Below are 18,641 nucleotides of genomic sequence, written 5' to 3' on the forward strand. Positions count from 1 at the left end.
TTGTATGACGTGCCATAGAAGTCGTGTTCGCGTATCACCTAGCGGCACGCGTGTCAGCGGTTCGGCATTGATGAGGAGCTGTTCACGATCCAACCATCCTTCGAGTTGAGTACTCAGCGCACATAATGTGACAGGGTGCTGATAGTTTTGGTTCCTCGCATCGTACAATAACAACAACAATAACAACAACAACAACAACAACAACGATAGCAAGCGGATCCGCGTCGTACGTGGCACATTCCCCTGATCTCCCTTTACGCCTTCTGTGAATTAGGTCATCACATAAAGACTGGTTGAAAAGTACCATCAATAAAGAACTTTATGTCAATCAGCAGGGGACTTGAGCGTGTCAGAGGCTTGATATGACGTGGTAAGGTTACCATGGTAACGCTCGTCTTGCTGGCAGGCGGCGCTGGTCGACCTCTCTCTTAGCTCAGTGTGGCCGGGAGCACAGCACAGGCACGAGTACAGAAAGTGTAGCGTAATACCAGCCACGCAACACAAACAGCTGCCAACAACTTTCGATTATAGCTAGGTTCAGGCAGTATTGAGAGGAGACCATTCCCTCGAGCACGGAGCACCAGCAATTGGTAAGTACTCGATCACTGACACCTTGTTCTAATTAGAAGTATTCCTTTATTTGCAACTCTAATAATACGTGGCTGCGAGATAAGTAATCGAATGTATTTACTACCAGTGCTACGTTAATCGTGACAGTCCAATCCTTGTAACTGCATTACGTATATTATATTTTTATGAGAGAGTCTAATTAGCGTTTTATTTTTTAAGTAGTTTCATAGTACGTCAATAACACGAATATAGGTGGTATTTTATTGTGCTTCTTTATTGTGATTCGTGAAAAAAAAAAGGTTTTTCCTCCTATTTCTTTATTTTGACAGACTGATATTGAGGACGACGTACAGTAATTTCTATTTCTAACCTCGTATACTTATTACGCGTGTGAGTTCTCTGGTAATTTATTGTGATTAATCTCGTATGTAGGGTTGAGAAGAGGCATGTATGGTACAATCTCAGCATTACGCTGAAATGTGTTGGAGAAACGGTTTTAACAATTAATGACTGGCGAAAGATTCTCACCTCATTGTCACTGAAGAGCATGGGTATTCATTACTCTGACTAGAACTTCAATACGCGTAGTTGATGGCATGTTTCTTTTTCGTTTGAATGACAACTTCGATGTGCATTTCGATATTCGTTGTTTCATGGGACAAGGAACGGTAAAGACTGTTACGAGATTCAAGGATTGTGCATCAACATACAGTATGTAGTGAGTGAAAGAAAATCGAGAACTTCTTCCCCTCTTTAATATACCCCAACTCTCAGGGGCTCAGATCTTGTAGCTGGTACATTGTGACGACGGTCTTTGGCATTGCTTCAAGTTATTTTTGTCAGACTTCCCCATTTCATGATTACTATCTGACAGTCTTGGTCAGTTCTTGTTTTCTTTCGATCATAACGATATTAGATTTGCAAATGACTACGTATTCTTTCTTATATGTGTTCGTTTAGTGACATCTCTTTCATGTGTACTTCAAATGATCGTATTCCCCATTCTGCTTGAAACCTACTATATGTCACCTGTACATGTGTTTCCATGGTCTCCCATTTTCACAGCAGCTATACGAAGACGGTCATTTCCTCCGGTCCTAGCGCATTCGTATCCCATCGTCACCAAAAACCTCTCTGAACGTTAAATCACTAGAAAAATCAAAACAACACTAACTCTTGCTGACTTAGTCTTAGCAAGGGGGGTGATAATCTAACCGTTTTGCCCTTTAAAAAATCACAACGATCATCATCGCACTCGAATGTAAGCTTTTCGAAGGAGAAATTCAACAGCAACCAAATGAGCAACTGAACTGTGTTATATAGGGATGTATAGCCAAATACAGTAGAGACAATAGGCGACACTCAGCGAGATATCGAGGGACAGCTATTAAAGCTCTCTCTAGCGGATTGACCTGAGAACTACTGATTCTGTCATAAGAGCACGTGTATTTGTGTGTGAAGTTTTTGGTGTTATTTATGCGTTTTCAGTGAGTTGACATAATTATATAGTAGCGTATGTCATTCTTGTATTTGGTAGAGCGTAAGCCTTCAATCGTTTCCGCTTTACGACAATAGGATAATACTTTCTGTAGCTTTTGCTCTTCTATGTGGTATTTTTATTTTGCTGAGAGTGTAGACGTAGAACAGCTTGAAGTAGAGATGTATTGGCAACTTTTCTGCAACAGTAGCTCAACATCTGATCGATTTACAGCAAGGCATGAAAATATTATTTGTATTTAAAATTTGTTGACATGGTCCCTTTACCTTTTCTTTCTTGGTATAACCACCCAAAGCAAGCACTCTGATTCTATTGACTAGAACTATTAAAAGCCCGGAAAACCCAGTTTTAATATGTATCGTTTTTCGAAAATGTCATACGCATTGATCAGAAATAGTAGAGAATCAGTGGACTTCCACGCCCATGGTATATTAAACAAATAATCCTATTATTGCGTTACGCTGACATAATAATAGGGCGCAGGTTATATTAATTTCCATGACAGCTCTTCAGGTGATCATAACTTATGGCAACATGAAGTTACTTTACTTAGGACTTTTTCTATCCAGCCTCATTTTATCAACTCTTGCTCTCTTCCATCGCCGACGTAAGTTCATTGGCACCGGGCGAGCTGGCCGTGCGGTTAGGGGCGCGCGGCTGTGAGCTTGCATCCGGGAGATAGTGGGTTCCCTGAAGATAGTTTTCCGTGGTTTCCCCATTTACACACCAGGCAAATGCTGGGGCTGTACCTTAATTAAGGCCACGGCCGCTTCCTTCCAACTCCTAGGTCTTTCGTACCCCATCGTCATAAGACCTATCTGTGTCGGCGCAACGTAAAGCCACTGGTAAAAAAAAAAAAAAAAAAGAATAAGTTCATTGGCGAATGCTACGGAGCATTCATTCCGTGTTTTCCATTATTCTTCTTTCCCTTATGGTTAATATTAAGACAGACTTTTAAAACTTCATATCTCTAATAAGAGTATTGGGTGGTTCTCTCATCGTTATCATCTTCTGGTGAATATTCTGAGAGCTTAGGAAATCTCGCAGCCTGTGATAGCTGACATAATATCTCGATTCCAAAATAGACTGTTAACTACATGTATATGTTTATAGCTCTTGAATAGCAGCATGAGATAATTTTGCTCAGATGGTTGTGACGACCTTGGCTGCAGTATTGTTTGTAGTTGAAATGTTCCCACTCCTGTTCAATTTTATTTCACGTGACAGTATTTCGTTCTTATATAAACGTACTTACTCGTGGTAACCACGTGTCATATGTCAGTAGCGTAGCCAGGATTTCAGTTTTGGGGGGGGGGCCCATTCATCCAGAATTTTATTTTGATAGGTGTCCAAACTTCCATAGTTTAGGTGGTGTAGAATACCTTAAAAGGAAATGGGTGTCCTTGGATCCAAGTAAGAGTAGTGGATTCGTGCGGATTCCGGAAGCTAATAGTAATTTCCTTCTTCTTCTTCCCCACTTCTCCCAAATCTGTGGGATCGCGGGTGCGAAATGTGTCGCACATGTGGATTTGGCCCTGTTTTACGGCCGGATGTCCTTCCCGACGCCAACCCTATATAGAGGGATGTAATCAGTGTTGTGTGTTTATTTGGTGGTTGGTAATGTAGTATGTTGTCTGAATATGAATATGTTGGGACAAACACCCAGTCCCAAGCCAGAAGAATTATTCAGATGCGATTAAAATCCTCGAACCAGCCGGGAATCGAACCCGGAACCGTCTGAACCGAAGGCCTCAACACTGATCATTCTGCCAATGAGTCGGACTCCGGAAGCTGATATTAATGCACATTATATATAAAATGCTCAATAAAAGAACTTTAGTTAAAACTCCTGGGGTGTCTGGACTCCTTGGACGACAACCCACCCCCGGCTACCTCTGTTACTCCCATCGCAACATAACTGCAGCATTTCATATATTCCGCGTAGAAGTGAAATGAATGCAAGAATAAACACTTTGAGTAAAGATGAAATATTCTGGTTTAGAACAAATACGGTAATGTTACAATAATAATGGTCATGTGATAAGCAATAAAGAAGTGACATTTTATACAAATAATGCGGCAAAGATACACACACAAACACACACGCGCGCACTTGCGCGCGCGTCGAATACAGGTTTCTCGTCCTTCTTGTCCATGGCTAGATGATGTAGGCAAGAGAATGATGGCCCGCCGTGACTCGTTATTTCGACATTATAAACAAACCCTAGATGACACAGACTTCGAATCTAACCGCATCTTAAGAAATCGCACAAAGCAGTTAATCAGAAATTTTAAAAATGCATATATTTTCGGATTTTAGCTAACAACTTAAATTCTAATCGCGCATGGGACCAACTTAGAGCTCTGGGAATAGGAAAACATCAACAGAGACAGACAACTCCTGACATTCCACTTGACGAACTGAACGATTACTTTAGTAGAATAAATATTCAACCTACCCAAATAAACTGCACCGACTCACCGCCCTCCCCTCCAGCCAATCCGCCATTCACATTTCACAGTGTCACAGAAAATCAGGTTAAAAGGCTTTGTACTCGATTAAATCAAAGACTACATATGTAGATGATATTCCTATTACTTTTACTCTCTTTACAAGACTTTGTGTAATGGTAACGTAAAGGAAATATTTAGAGTAACGTTCACTGTAACAACTTATATATTTATGTGCAGCCAATGTATATGTATCATATTAATTTTAGACGCTAAACAAATCGCATTGTACAATTCCTGTATATGAGCCGTTGGCTCGTTGGAATTAATTAATAAAGTAATAATAATAATAATAATAATAATAACATTACGGGTGCTATCTCGCCTATACTGACGCACATACTGAACTACTGTTTACTAAACGGAACTTTCCCTACTGTACGGAAAACAGCCAATATTATATCGGTACCTAAGAGTTTAGACCCACAATCACCCTCTGACTATCGTCCTATGTTCGTACTCCCTGCGCTTTCTAAAGACTTTGAACGTTTAGTATACGAGGAAGTTCTGGAATACCTAAATAAAAATGTTCTTTTGGACCCTTTGCAATCTGGATTTGAGAAGGGTCACAGTACCGCGACAACACTTTTGAAGGTTACCGAAGACATTAGAAACGCTATGGACAAACGACTGCTCACTATACGTATCCTTCTTGACTTCAGTAGCGCCTTTGACACTGTACTAATTCCGACTATGATACAGAAAATGGAACTGCTAAATTTCGACCTGGCTGCGCTTAAGGTTTTTAGTTCTTATTTGAGTAACCGTCAACAGCGTGTAACAGTAAACGACAAGGCCTCTAAATGGAAAATGAAACTTAGTGTTGCCCCACAGGGCAGTATTCTACGGCCCCTACGTTTCTGTATTTATATCAATGACATACCATCTGTGACAGGAAATAACACACATGACCTCTGTGCTGACGATCTTTAAATAGGCTATATCGACACTGCAAGACAAGATATTATCAGGGACCTCCGACGACTCAGTGTATATGCACAACGAAGCTCTCTTGTACTAAACTGCAAAAAAACTCAGACAATTATAATTGGATCACGAAAATTACTGAGCTTCTCAAACAATGTCGCAATCCCGCCTATCCTACTGAATGGTAACATTATTCCCTACAGTAAAACGGTTAAAAATCCCGGCGTAATGATGAATGTAACAGTTGATTGGTCTGATCAAACGAAAGAAATACGTAAAAAGATTTTTGGAGTACTTCACCCTCTTAAACGACAGAGGAATGTATTTCCATTTGAGCTACAGGCCAAAGTAATACAGACACTCATTCTCCCTATTCTTGATTACTGTGACGTTGTTTTTGTTGACATGACGAGAGAAGAAACACTTAAACTTCAACGAGCACTGAATTCTTGCCAGCGATTTATTTACAATATCGGGTACGATGATCATATCACCCCATACTATCAGGCTGTCTCATGGCTGATGTCTGATAAACGTCGGCAGCTACACACTTTAACGATGGTGATCAGAGTGGTAGCTGAAAGTCAGGCAATGTATATTTCTTCTAAATTCATCTTTTTATCATCATTTCACAACTTAGTCTAAATACACGTTCTAGATCCATTCTTTCTATTACACTGCACCGCACAAATAAATTTATTAGATCATTTGTGGTGACTGTCGCCAAATTATGGAATTCCCTGCCAGTTCTGAGGTCAGAGAAACTAGCTTTTTAAAATCACGATTTAAGGTCACCTGCCGAGACTACCTGCTGAGGACAGCTGACAGAATGGTTGAAGTATGAATGTGTGCGTTCCTGAGGATTAGCCATGTTTAAGAGTTTTTAATATTAATTAGTTCTAATATTAATTTAGTAAGTAATTTATTTAAATTTATTTTAAATTCTATTAATTTATGTAGTTTTAACTATTTTAAGAATCTCAGTATTTTATTTAAGATTTTGATTAGTATGTGGTTAAGTGTACAAGAGGGCCTGGAGCCCTAACTTCGCCACTGTACTGAAAGCACTAATAAATAAATAAATAAATAAATAAATAAATAAATAAATAAATAAATAAATAATGTAAAACGTATGGGTATATATATTTTGTTAGTTGGTAAAGGAAAATACACGTTATAACAAATGCTATGTAGGGTTTACCTTGTCCTGTTAGTTTCCAACGCGGTTTGATTAGTATGTGGTTAAGTGTACAAGAGGGCCTGGAGCCCTAACTTCGCCACTGTACTGAAAGCACTAATAAATAAATAAATAAATAAATAAATAAATAAATAAATAAATAAATAAATAAATAAATAAATAAATAAATAATGTAAAACGTATGGGTATATATATTTTGTTAGTTGGTAAAGGAAAATACACGTTACAACAAATGCTATGTAGGGTTTACCTTGTCCTGTTAGTTTCCAACGCGGTTAGGGCCACGCAGCTGTGAGCTTGCATCCGGGAGATAGTGGATTCGAACCCCACTGTCGGCAGCCCTGAAAATGTTTTCCCGTGATTTCCCATTTTCACACCAAGCAAATGTTGGGGCCGTACCTTAATTAAGGCCACGGCCGCCTTCTTCCCACTCCTAGGCATTTCCTATCCCGACGTCGCCATAAGACCTATCTGTGTCGGTGTGACGTAAAGTAAATTGTTACTTACTTTTCCACGCAAGTCTGGGATACAGAATATAGTAGTATAAAGTTAGAGTATGCCTTTGCTGGCAGGACCTAGTGTTTACAGTGCACTATGTCTTCTGGTATGGGCTAGAGCAATTTTGTTACTTTCATTGATCTGTCACTGTCTTATCCTTGGCTTAGACAATATGAAAGTGACTGAGGTATGAGCGCTGCTAGTAATGCCATTCCTTGTGCAACCAGTCCCTGCTATGAATGGTGTGAAAATGTTGCTCATAGGGTCGGTTGGTGCATGCATTTCAGTGGGCTTGGCAGACTGATATGTAATAGCAACTTCTGGCTTGGTGAGGAAAGCAACGGGAAACTACCTCACTCCTCATTTCCCTAGTACGCCTCTTCAGTGATGCCTAGGCCATCTATGACAGCTGATGGCAGAGCTGTTGAGGATCCAACCAGCCTTAGGGCTGAAGACTGAACATACATACATACAAAGTTAGAGTTTCGTGACGCTAATATTCGTATCTATAATTTTTATTAACGTTCCAGAAATCAACGACACTGAGCTGTTGCCATTTCAACACCGTTTTAAGGGTTACCGATCCAATCCGGGATTTGAACCTGCGAACTCAGACTCAGAAGGACAGCGACTCAACCAACTGAGCCACATGAAAAGGAGGCGTTTGTGATTATTGTTATAAATAGATGCAGCTAGTATTTTTACAAAGGTTTTATGAGGAGCATTTATTAAGGCGTACGTTTTCTTACTGTCCTAAACGCACGAGGCCGGACAGAAGAACTAGCTGGAAGCTAAGGAGCCTTGCAGGGGTGTCGCTTCCTTCTCTGTTCACTTTTCCAAATCAAACTCCATGACGTAACAGCCCCGAAGCGCCATCGCCTACCAAGCGACGGCTGTTCAGCCCGGAGGCCTGCAGATTACGAGGTGTTGTGTGGTCAGCACGACGAATCCTCTCCGCTGTTATTCCTGGCTTTCTAGACCGGAGCCGCCATCTCACCGTCAGATAGCTCCTCAATTATAAACACGTGGGCTAAGTGTACCTCGAACCAGCCCTCAGATCCAGGTAAAAGTCCCTGACCTGGCCGGGAATAGAACCCGGGGCCTCCGGTAAGAGGCAGGCACGCTACCCGTACACTGTGGGGCCGGCTGGTACTTTTAGGTCTCCTTATTTTCGAATTTGACTTAAGACATCCTGCATTCGATTCCCGGCACTGACAGAGTTAAGAAAGGCATGGGATGGGGAGGATACAGCCTAGTTTTTGGGTGCAGTAGAGTTTTCCTTGAGTCTCTCGTAATCGAAATATATACGGCCTGGAAGGTAGTCACCTTCACGGTGGTTCCTTTTTTTTAAGAAGACAAATTAAATGAAGATTCTACTTCCTCACAAACGAAGAACGATATTATCAATTTTACGAACAGTTTCAATAATGCAGCCGGTTTATGTTAAGGACCGGCTTTCTTTTCATATTCACCGGGTGAGTTGGCCGTGCAGGTGGGGCGCACCGCTGTATGCTTGCATCCGGGAGATAGTGGGTTCAAACACCTCTGTCGGCAGCCCTAAATATGGTTTTCTGTGGTTTCCCATTTTCACACCAGGCAAATGCTGGGGCTGTGCCTTAATTAAGGCCACGGCCGCTTCTTCCCACTATCAGCCCTTTCCTTTCCCATCGTCGCCATTGAAGATCTACGGTGCGACGTAAAGCAAAATCTAAATAAAAAATAAAACATCTTTTCACAACCCCTTCCAAGGAAAAGTTGTATCCACACTACTGGCCTGGACTTACACCCCACCCACTGAAATTATTTTGTGGGTACGCCACTGCATCCACTCACCATTTAAGGTACAAGGTAAGTCCGAAGAATGGTTGGATACTCAAAATACACCACCATAAATGATGCGGTTCTGGCTCAAAAGTATAAAGAAAGGTAAGGAACGGGATCTAGTGTTTTAAGTAGAATTCGTATCAATAGAACGTGACTACCCATTTTAAAAATGTTTCATGTATCGACTGCGATTCAAGCCTGGGCCGTCCTGATGAGAAGATAGAAGCATTGGAACTGAGTTATCACGCCCGCCAATTACAAAGTATTTACCCGCACTTTTGATGGTGCCATTTGAGGTTCCAGTCAGTCCCCGGGCATTTGACAAAATATATAGGCCTACCTATCGAACTTAGGCACGCATCCGCTATTGTCTTGGCACTGTAAGAATTTAAAAAAAACCCAACCTTTTTCATAACTTACCGAGGATGCACATAGTGTTGGCTTTTCAGTGACAAAACGGCCCCTCTTCAAAAAATGTTACTTATATGGCACAAAATGAGGAACTAACGTGCAGATCACAATCCTGTCACAATCTTCCCAACGCTGCAACTCAAACACAGCACATCTCTCAACCACGGTGCAACCCGAGGATCCCTAGGACATTGTTGTTTCCTGGAACCGATCTGCAAAAGCTGACACGATGTTGTAAGCTTGCAGCTGTTTCTGGACGTGGCCCCCGTTATCTCGGTGGTCACGTTCCGGCCCCCTACTGAGTAATCCCTTGCTAATTGGCCCTTTCTTCATGTCTTGATATTTGTCAATACACGGTTTCATTCCCAATACTGAGGCCTCTACAGGGAAATATCCTCGCGCATCACACTCCTAAGTGTCTTCCTTTCATTCAAGCAGTACAAATATGGAGAATTATGTATGGCCCTATTGAGCCCTGCTAGTAGATTCTTGTCGCTACGTTAATTTAACATTTTGGCGTACGTTTTTAAGTTGTTCGTACCGTACGTAAAACAACGGCTAATCCTCGCTCTAGTTTCAGAAAATATTTTGGGGGGGGCCCGGCCTCCCTGGGCCCCCCCCCCCCCTGGCTACGCCAGTGTCATATGTTGCATTCTTGTTGGCAGCGAACATACGCTGAGTAAAATCGAGACATGGTTATGTGATTAATTTTAGTGGATTCACCAAAAATTAAAATCCATAGCCTGTTTTCCAGTCATTTGACCGGGTCAGGAGTGGAATGAATGAAGCCCCCATCTAGCGGCGAGGATAGGAATTGTGCCAGCTGCCGAAGCCTGTCGCGCTCCTCTGGGGCAATGATTAATGACTCAAATTAAATGATATTGGAGACTGTTGCTGGAATGAAAGATGACGGGGTAAACCGGAGTACCTGGAGAAAAACCTGTCCCGCCACGGTTTTGTCTAACACAAATCTCACATGGCGGGATTTAAACCACAGAATCCAGCGGTGAGAGGTCGGCGCACTGCCGGAGCCACGGAGGCTTTAGCGGATTCACTACTCACCAGAATGCAGATAAAATTATTTTGCCCAAAATGTATTTATTAGACCCGAACAGGTTGATTGCTGATCATAACCTTGATGAGTACATGAGCAAATATTTGAGGTTGGCGAACTAGGCTTACATACTGAAGTCCATAAAATACCAACGTCAGTTTGTAGTCATTACTTCATTTTTGAAGCAGAATGTTCACGGCGAACAATTAAAAACATCATCACATTTTGAAGAAAGAAATAATAATTTGGTAAATGATCTTATGGTATTATTATTATTATTATTATTATTATTATTATTATTATTATTATTATTCTACCGAGTGGAGTGACCGCGCTACGGCCTTGGAGCCAAGCCCATTCGGGAGATGGGTGGCTACGAACCCTACCTTCGGTTGTCCTGAGTAAGGTTTCGGTGGTTTCCCCATTTTCACTTCCAGACCAATGCTGAGCCACAACCGATTCCTTCCACTTCCTTACCAGTTTCATTCACAATCTTTATGGGCTCCTCAGCTGAGGTTGGCATCAGAAAGGGCATCCGGTCGTAAAACATGCCAAATAATTTCATCTCGACCCCGTATCAGGAAACGGTAGACCCTACTGCCTCAATTCGTGTTCCATCATAACAGAGAAATTTGACACTTATGTTTTGTTCCCTTAATATTGCTCTACGCCACTGGATACTTCCTTCTGGCCTTTTCCCCAATTTAATGAGGGTCGACATATGATGTGGTATTGGCCCAGTTTTTTGACCGGATGTCCTTCCTGACGCCAATTCTATGTGGAGGAATGTTTTTATGGTGATCGTGGTTCGTTTATGTTGATGAAGAGAAGTGTATCAGTTCTCCGAGTCAGAGGAGTGAACTGTATACAGTTAAAGTAATCAATCTGGCCGAGAATCGGAACTGCGTCCCCTGAACCGAAGACCAGCATGCTGATCATTCATCCAAGTAGTGTCCCGTTTTCGTAACGATCTAGATTTTTTGAAGTCAATTCTGCACTCTCGTGTAAAGTCGACATACAAATTATTTCTAGTGACTCACTTGATGTTTACCCGTCAAAATTAATTACTACTCAACAGTAGGTCACTCTGTAGAGTTCTGATATTTCTCTGTCATCTACTAAAATGAAATGGAACGTCGACATTGACACATAGGCCATCTTAATGGCGTCAAATCGAAGTACTTGTTTTCTACAATTAGGTTTACGTCGCACCGACACACAGACACGTCTTATGGCGACGATCGGTAAGGAAAGGAAGGGAAGGAAGAGAGACTTAGTTAAGGTATAGCCCCAGCATTTGCCTAGTGTGAAAATGGGAAACCACGGGAAACCATCTTCAGGGCTGCTGACAGTGGGGGTTCGAACCCACTATCTCCCGAATGCAAGTCCACAGATGCCCGAATCTAACCGCACGGACAACTCACTCCTTAGTGTATGTATGTCACGTGGAACTCGTGCTCTTATTTGACGAACTCGTATCTCTATAGATAATCGCAATATTCGGCATAATTTACCGAAGCCATTCATGAGAGTGCCATCACCGACATGCGTGCTTAGAGAACAGGAAGTCTTCTGAGATAGTGTTAACGCTCAGCAGTACTGACCCGAAGACAGTGTTATTCTTTCTGTTTGTTGCATAATTAGTCACGTTCTTATTCACTGTTGTGAAGTAATGTACCTACAGTATCTTTGTATGTTTCACATGTTGTAACTAGTCATGTTACTTGTTATAGGCCTACACTCATTCCATGACCTGAATCGATGAATAGAACTTTACTTCGTACTGACAGCCCGCTAAGGAATTATGAAGACATGCATGATCGTACTATCGAATCCTCGCGATAAAAATGGTGAAACCAAAGCTGAAATGAATTACAGCGGCGTAATCAAATTTTTCTTAGAATCATTTTTCCTAAGACTATTTTACTAAAGCCCAGTGTTCCTAACAGTCATTTTCCCTAATGTCCAAATGTCTTTAATCATTTTCTTGAAATGCAATATTTCCTAATGTTAGTTTATAAAAATAGGTTTGACCAAATAGATGGGTTGTGCTGTAGGCTATATGTTTTTATTAGTATCCAGTGGTGTAGCAATATTAGAGACCAAAACAGTGTCAAATTTCTCTGTTAATATTACTTTTTTAGAAAGACTGTATATCAGGGGTTTCCGATTTGTAAGGCGTCGAGGGCCACATTGGCAACCTTAGGTATGATCGCGGGTAGCACTTTAATAACAGGCCGATGTTCGTAAAATCCCGCAAATAGAACAGAGGTACAAGTATGAAATAATCTGCATAGCTCAATTCAAATGAAGGCTTAATAATTTTAATTAGTTAAAACGCTATTTTACAATTGCATCAAAGAGTGACATTAAAATTATACATTGTTACACCCAGGACAATTGAATTTTGAAGAAGAGCACCCAACAGTGTCAGTTCATTTAAATTAATATTTGACAAATGACAAAAAGGAAAAGAAAGACCCAAAGACAAACTGAAATTAATAATGTCAAAACAAAGCTGAAGGAAGGACAATTTAGTGGGAGTAGTGTGAAGGAAATATACCGTTCTAAGAGCTAAAAATTCCAGCAGTGTACTTCCAGGAGTACTTTCCTACAAATTTCTTCGAGTGTACAGTACTACCAATGAGAGAAGAACGAAGAAGTGAAACCGCTTCTTGTACCATTGGCAATTAAAGTATTTCTTGGTACTCATTGCATGCTCCGTTGCATAAAATATCCACAGTGAGGTTGGCATGGATCTCATAGCCATTTTTATAATGTATGAGACCTAGAACTGACATTTTTGAAGGATCATTTTCCTCCGAAGTTTGGAGTTTAAATTTTTAGTTCTGACTTGGGTTTATAGAGGGTATAACAATTAATACATTTTTGAACGAGCTATGAAATATTTTTTGTACATTTTCTTCACATTTCTTAAAATATTTTTAAAAGCCCTCGCGGACCACATGCGGCCACAATTTGGAAATGCCTGCTGTATATAATATACAGAGTATATTTACGTATAACTTAAAGGATCAGTGATACGGAAAATGCTTTGTTATTGCTGCATCATGTGTAAAAAAGCTAAAGCTGAGGGAGGAGCTGTGGATTAAGGTTTTCATTGCCTGTAGGCTCGGCATTAATTTCCGATCTCTTATTATGTCATTTGAATGGTGTCTGATTAACTTCTCCTGTTAACAATATGGTTGTGAGTTGTTCAATAACTTGCTAGAGGTAGTACAGCTAGTCTTCTTGACAAAGATACAATCATTCAGTCCATTTACGGCCTTCGGTTGCCAAGATGACTGCTGCTCAATCAGATGGCGCCACGTGGTCGGCATGACGATCCTCAGCAGTATTGCTTGGCTTTCACGAGGGGGTCCGCTGCCTTTCGTATCAGACAGCACCTCATTTGGTCTTACGAGGCTGAGTGAACCCCGTCCCAGCCCCCAGTCCAGAATTAAAATCTGTGGACTGGACAGGAATCGAACCCAGGGCTTCCGGGCATGATGCAGGCATGCTAATCCTCCATCAAGGGACTGCCATATCTTCTACATTTTTCATCTTAGCAACGAAAGGATATTTGAAGATAATACGGAAAATAATTCAATATTATAGCGTATATTTCTGCCTGCTGTCATTTCTTGATGGATACAGTACTTTTGCATCCATCTCTTTGGCACAGACCAGAGAAAAGTGTAGCTTCCACCCAAGTCCCAGTCTCATCCATGACTGTGACATATGGAAACTGCTGGGGTATGGGTGGTGCTGAGTAATGACATTCGGAGCACATCCAGTGCGTCTGAGTGCTATGAAAGGTCGTGTCAGTCGTGCTGCAATAGCACTTTCTGGCCCAGTGAGGAAAGCAATGGCAAACTACCGCACTCCTCATCTTGCCTAGTAGGCCTACGCCTCGTTTTGGTGCTACCATTGGTTTTTACAGTTTCTTTAAAACCGCATAACCGTTGGTAGTGCTATTTGAGGATCCAACCAGCCTCTGGGCTGATGACCTAACAGACAGACAGGCAGAGAGTATATTTTCATATAACTTAAACGGTCAGTGATACGGAAAATGCTTTGTTATTGCTGCATCATGTGTAAAAAAGCTAAAGCTGAGGGAGAAGCTGTGGATTAAGGTTTTCATTGCCTGTAGGCTCGGCATTAATTTGGATAGACAGGTTAGCCTCATGCTCGAGTGCTTTGTCCCCAGGAATTAGCCCGATACTCAGCACCGTTGAAGGCAGAAGGGCTAAATGTCTCTGCAGTAGTGCCTTTGTTTCTGAAGGTTTGTTGCAACAAGGTACCGAATCGATTCTGAGATGCCTGCTAATGCGCGGTTACTCGAAGGGATGATTGAGCATCGTTTCTTAACTGTTCTGAACTTTCAGCGTGTTGTTCCAACATGATTCGGAGCTATTCCGAACGGGTGAGAGCGGTTCTCGGAGTGAGAAATGGACGTTCTGGTCATGCGCACAACTCCATCTGATTTTGGAAAGTGGGGGGAAATGAGTGATTTAGAGGGCGACAGTGACGTTTATGATGATAGTTCAAGTGATGATGATGAGTTAGAAATGAAAATTATTTAGGTAACTTTATAATTAGATTAGGTCTACGCTATTGAATGTTTTAAGTAGCTTCTGCAATGTCCCTCTCACGAGAGTTTAATCCTAATGTAAACACGTTATCTGTATACAGGGGCGTAGCCAAGGGGGGTTACTGGGGGTTGGAAACCTCTCCCCCACCCCCATGGAAATATTCCAAAAAAAATGAACAGAAACTAATAATAAACTATACAATGAATAAACATTCGGAGACATAATTATAGAACCAACAGAACTGTTGAATCTCTTGTTTAAGAAGCCTCGAAAGTTGTATTTTAGATTGTGAACTGAACATACCATTCGCTGTAAAATTATTGACCTTGGATCATATTGCTCTTGTTCTGTATTTCAGTGTAAGATTTTGTAGTGTCCTTATAATGACAAGTCTTGCATGCGCGCACCTCACACGCACAAGCACCTCTACTGTGTTCTATCGTCATTTTGTAACTATAAAAAACCCTCATCGGCCGATCCTGGCTACGCTACTGTCCGTATACTTCCGTTCAGCTCAAAATTACGATTTGCTGATCGTGTCTTGTGTAACGCGCTCCACCCCGATTGTCTCGTGTTCGGACATACAGCGCCGGTCGTTGTATATGACAACTGAAGCTGTCATTCAGACACGATAGAGCAAGGGAACTTCTGACTTACATCTATGTTTCGTATCAAAACTAGACGGATAACATAATGATGAGCTGTTTGAAACTAATCTTAAGTGAAAATAGAAGTTGTTTACTTCCTGTACCGAGCTTGGTAGCGGCCACTATCCAATAACGGGCTCGAACCCCACTGTCGGCAGCCCTGAAAATACTTTTCTGTGGTTTCTCATGTTTACACCAGACAAATGTAAACACACCGTAATTAAGGCCACGGCCGCTTCCTTCCCATTCCTAGCCCTTTCCTATCCCATCGTCGCCACAAGACATCTGTGTCGGTGCGACGTTAAACAACTTGTAGAAAAACTTTATGCTTTTGAAACGTAAAAAATAATACCCATTTACGGCAGAGCACAAAGGTACGCAATTTGGAGAACACGTTTAGGAGACTTGCTAGAAAAAATCTCAGTATGCTCTAATCCATTCAGAGTAGGAATAAGCCTAGTAAGCAGCCTTCCAGCCTTTAATTATTTCTGAGAGTTCGTGATCTGATACTACGCGCTTCCAAAGCATCTAAAAGTAGATAATCGAGCAAAAGTGTGACGCATAATGTCGTCTTAGAGCTCCCATTCATTCTGTGTGTGTGTGGGGGGGGGGGGGCTGCTTATACTGTATATGCCACATTGAACTTGTATTCGTATTTTTCGAACATACACTCTAAAATTACATAAGCCTTATTTATTCATTTATAAAATGACAATATTGTATTGTACGCTGAACTCCATCTAAATTATTCGTTTCTGTAGCTGTTTTCAGAAGACGTTGATTTACGCACAGAACGATTACACTAGCGTTCCAACAGGCTGCATAACGAAATGGTTTTGAATGGTAATCAGTAAGCGCTTGCACATTCACAAGATACTGGTATCGGTTCTGAATGCGTTCCGAACTGTTTATGTTGGAACAAACCTTATATTTCTCGACTTCTTGAAAAATCATAAACTCACGGTCTTGTCGATGAACAGAGCATGCCTTTACCTCCTCGACTAGGCAGCCCCTTACCCTGTGTAGTAGTTATTTTTGGCCATTGATGTGTATGGTTAAAGGATTTACTGTATATAGAGGTAATCAGCCTAATTAGTGCATGTGGCAGGTTAGTGAAGAGAGGATGTTGTTGCTTCATGTATAATGCTTGGGAAATCATGATCAACAGCCACGTGCACTTATTGAGATTCCAATGACCTGAGTGGCTATGGTGAATTTCTAATTACTACGACACTAGGAATAACATGGGAATGGACAGGGTCTGTAGTACTAGCCTAGAGGAGAAAGCATTTGCATGAAACATTGTTTTTATTACAGGGACTTTGTTTCCATACTTATCATCATCCACCCGTTGCCGGTTCTTGATGTATGTAGTATTTTTGTATCTGCCTCTGGGCACAGGCCAGATCAAAACGTAGCTTCCACCCAAATGTTAGTCTCATCTATGGCTGTGATAGTATGACAGTTCCTGGTGAGGAGTACGACTAGTGCCTCTTGGCAAAGTGCTACTCATGGGGTCAGTGAGGAAAGCAATGACTAACTCACCTCATTCCTTATCCTGCTTAGTACGCTTCATTTTGGGGCCACGATTATTTTTGCATTTTCCTTATAACCTCATTACTTTTGGTGGTACTGTCTTAAGATCCATCAGTCTTCGGGCTGATTACCTAACAGTCTTATTATTTATTAACCTTATAAAGCAAGAATATATTGTGACATACTGTCCGAACCGCCTCTATGGTGTAGTGGTTAGTGTGATTAGCCGCCACACCCGGAGGCCTGGGTTCGATTCCCGGCTCTGCCACGAAATTTGAAAAGTGGTACGAGGGCTGGAACGGGGTCCACTCAGCCTCGGGAGGTCAACTGAGTAGAGGTGGGTTCGATTCCCACCTCAGCAATCCTGGAAGTGGTTTTCCGTGGTTTCCCACTTCTCCTCCAGGCAAATGCCGGAATGGTACCTAATTTAGGCCACGGCCGCTTCATTCCCTCTTCCTTGTCTACCCCTTCCAATCTTCGCATCCCCCGCAAGGCCCCTATTCAGCATAGCAGGTGAGGCCGCCTGAGCGAGGTACTGGTCATACTCCCCAGTTGTATTCCCCGACCCAGTGTCTCGCGCTCCAGGACACTGTCCGTGAGGCGATAGAGGTGTGATCACTCGCTGAGTCCGAGGGAAAAACCAACCCTGGAGGGTAAGCAGATTAAGAGATAAGAAAGACCCCAGAAATCCTGAGTAGCTGTCTTAAGTGTGAATCTTCAACATTGGTCGATACCCTGTGGTCATTTTCCTGTGGGAACATGCAAGGTACTCTGGGGTAGATGTTTTAAAAAGGAATCTACAGTTGTAGGTGTATTAATAATAGTTTTGTGTGGCTATTATAGCCTGGTGCCGGCCGCGTGGTGAAGGGGTAACGTGCCTGCCTGTTACCCGGAGGCCCCGAGTTCGATTCCCGGCCAGGTTAGGGATTTTTACTTGGATCTGAGGGCGGTTCTAGGTTCACTCTGCCTACGTGATTAGAATTGAAGAGCTATCTGACGGTGAGATAGCGGCCCCGTCTAGAAAGCCAAGAATAACGGCCGAGAGGATTCGTCGTGCTGACCACACGGCACTCTACAGGCCTTCGGGCTGAGCAGCGGTCGCTTGGTAGGCCAAGGCTCTTCAGGGCTGTAGTGCCATGGGGTTAGTTTTATTATAGCCTGGTGCAGACCTTGTAAGGCTGATGAGGGAGGGCAGTATCTGCCATGTTAATAGGGTGGAGGGTAGTGTTGTTTTAAATTTTCTTTGCGTCCCACCGACACAGATAGGTCTTACGGCAACGATGGAATAGGAAAGGCCTAGGTGTGGGAAGGAATCGGCCGTGGCCTTAATTGAGGTGCAGCCCCAACATTTGTCTGGTGTGAAAGTGAAAAA

The 18,641-nt window shown here is 42.0% G+C and overlaps 1 protein-coding gene across 2 annotated transcripts in view; it reads left to right on the forward strand.

Annotated features, from left to right (window-relative positions):
• The first annotated feature begins 449 nt into the window (after nucleotides 1-449).
• The window catches only part of qtc (quick-to-court), a 310,644-nt gene continuing 292,452 nt past the window's right edge, over nucleotides 450-18,641 (forward strand). For both annotated transcript variants that reach the window (XM_067136479.2, XM_067136480.2), the window contains exon 1: nucleotides 450-590. The gene's annotated coding sequence lies outside the window, so the exon portion shown is untranslated. The remainder of the gene's footprint in view (nucleotides 591-18,641) is intronic.

The sequence above is a fragment of the Anabrus simplex genome, chromosome 1, assembly GCF_040414725.1.
Source record: "Anabrus simplex isolate iqAnaSimp1 chromosome 1, ASM4041472v1, whole genome shotgun sequence".
Classification (NCBI taxonomy): domain Eukaryota; kingdom Metazoa; phylum Arthropoda; class Insecta; order Orthoptera; family Tettigoniidae; genus Anabrus; species Anabrus simplex.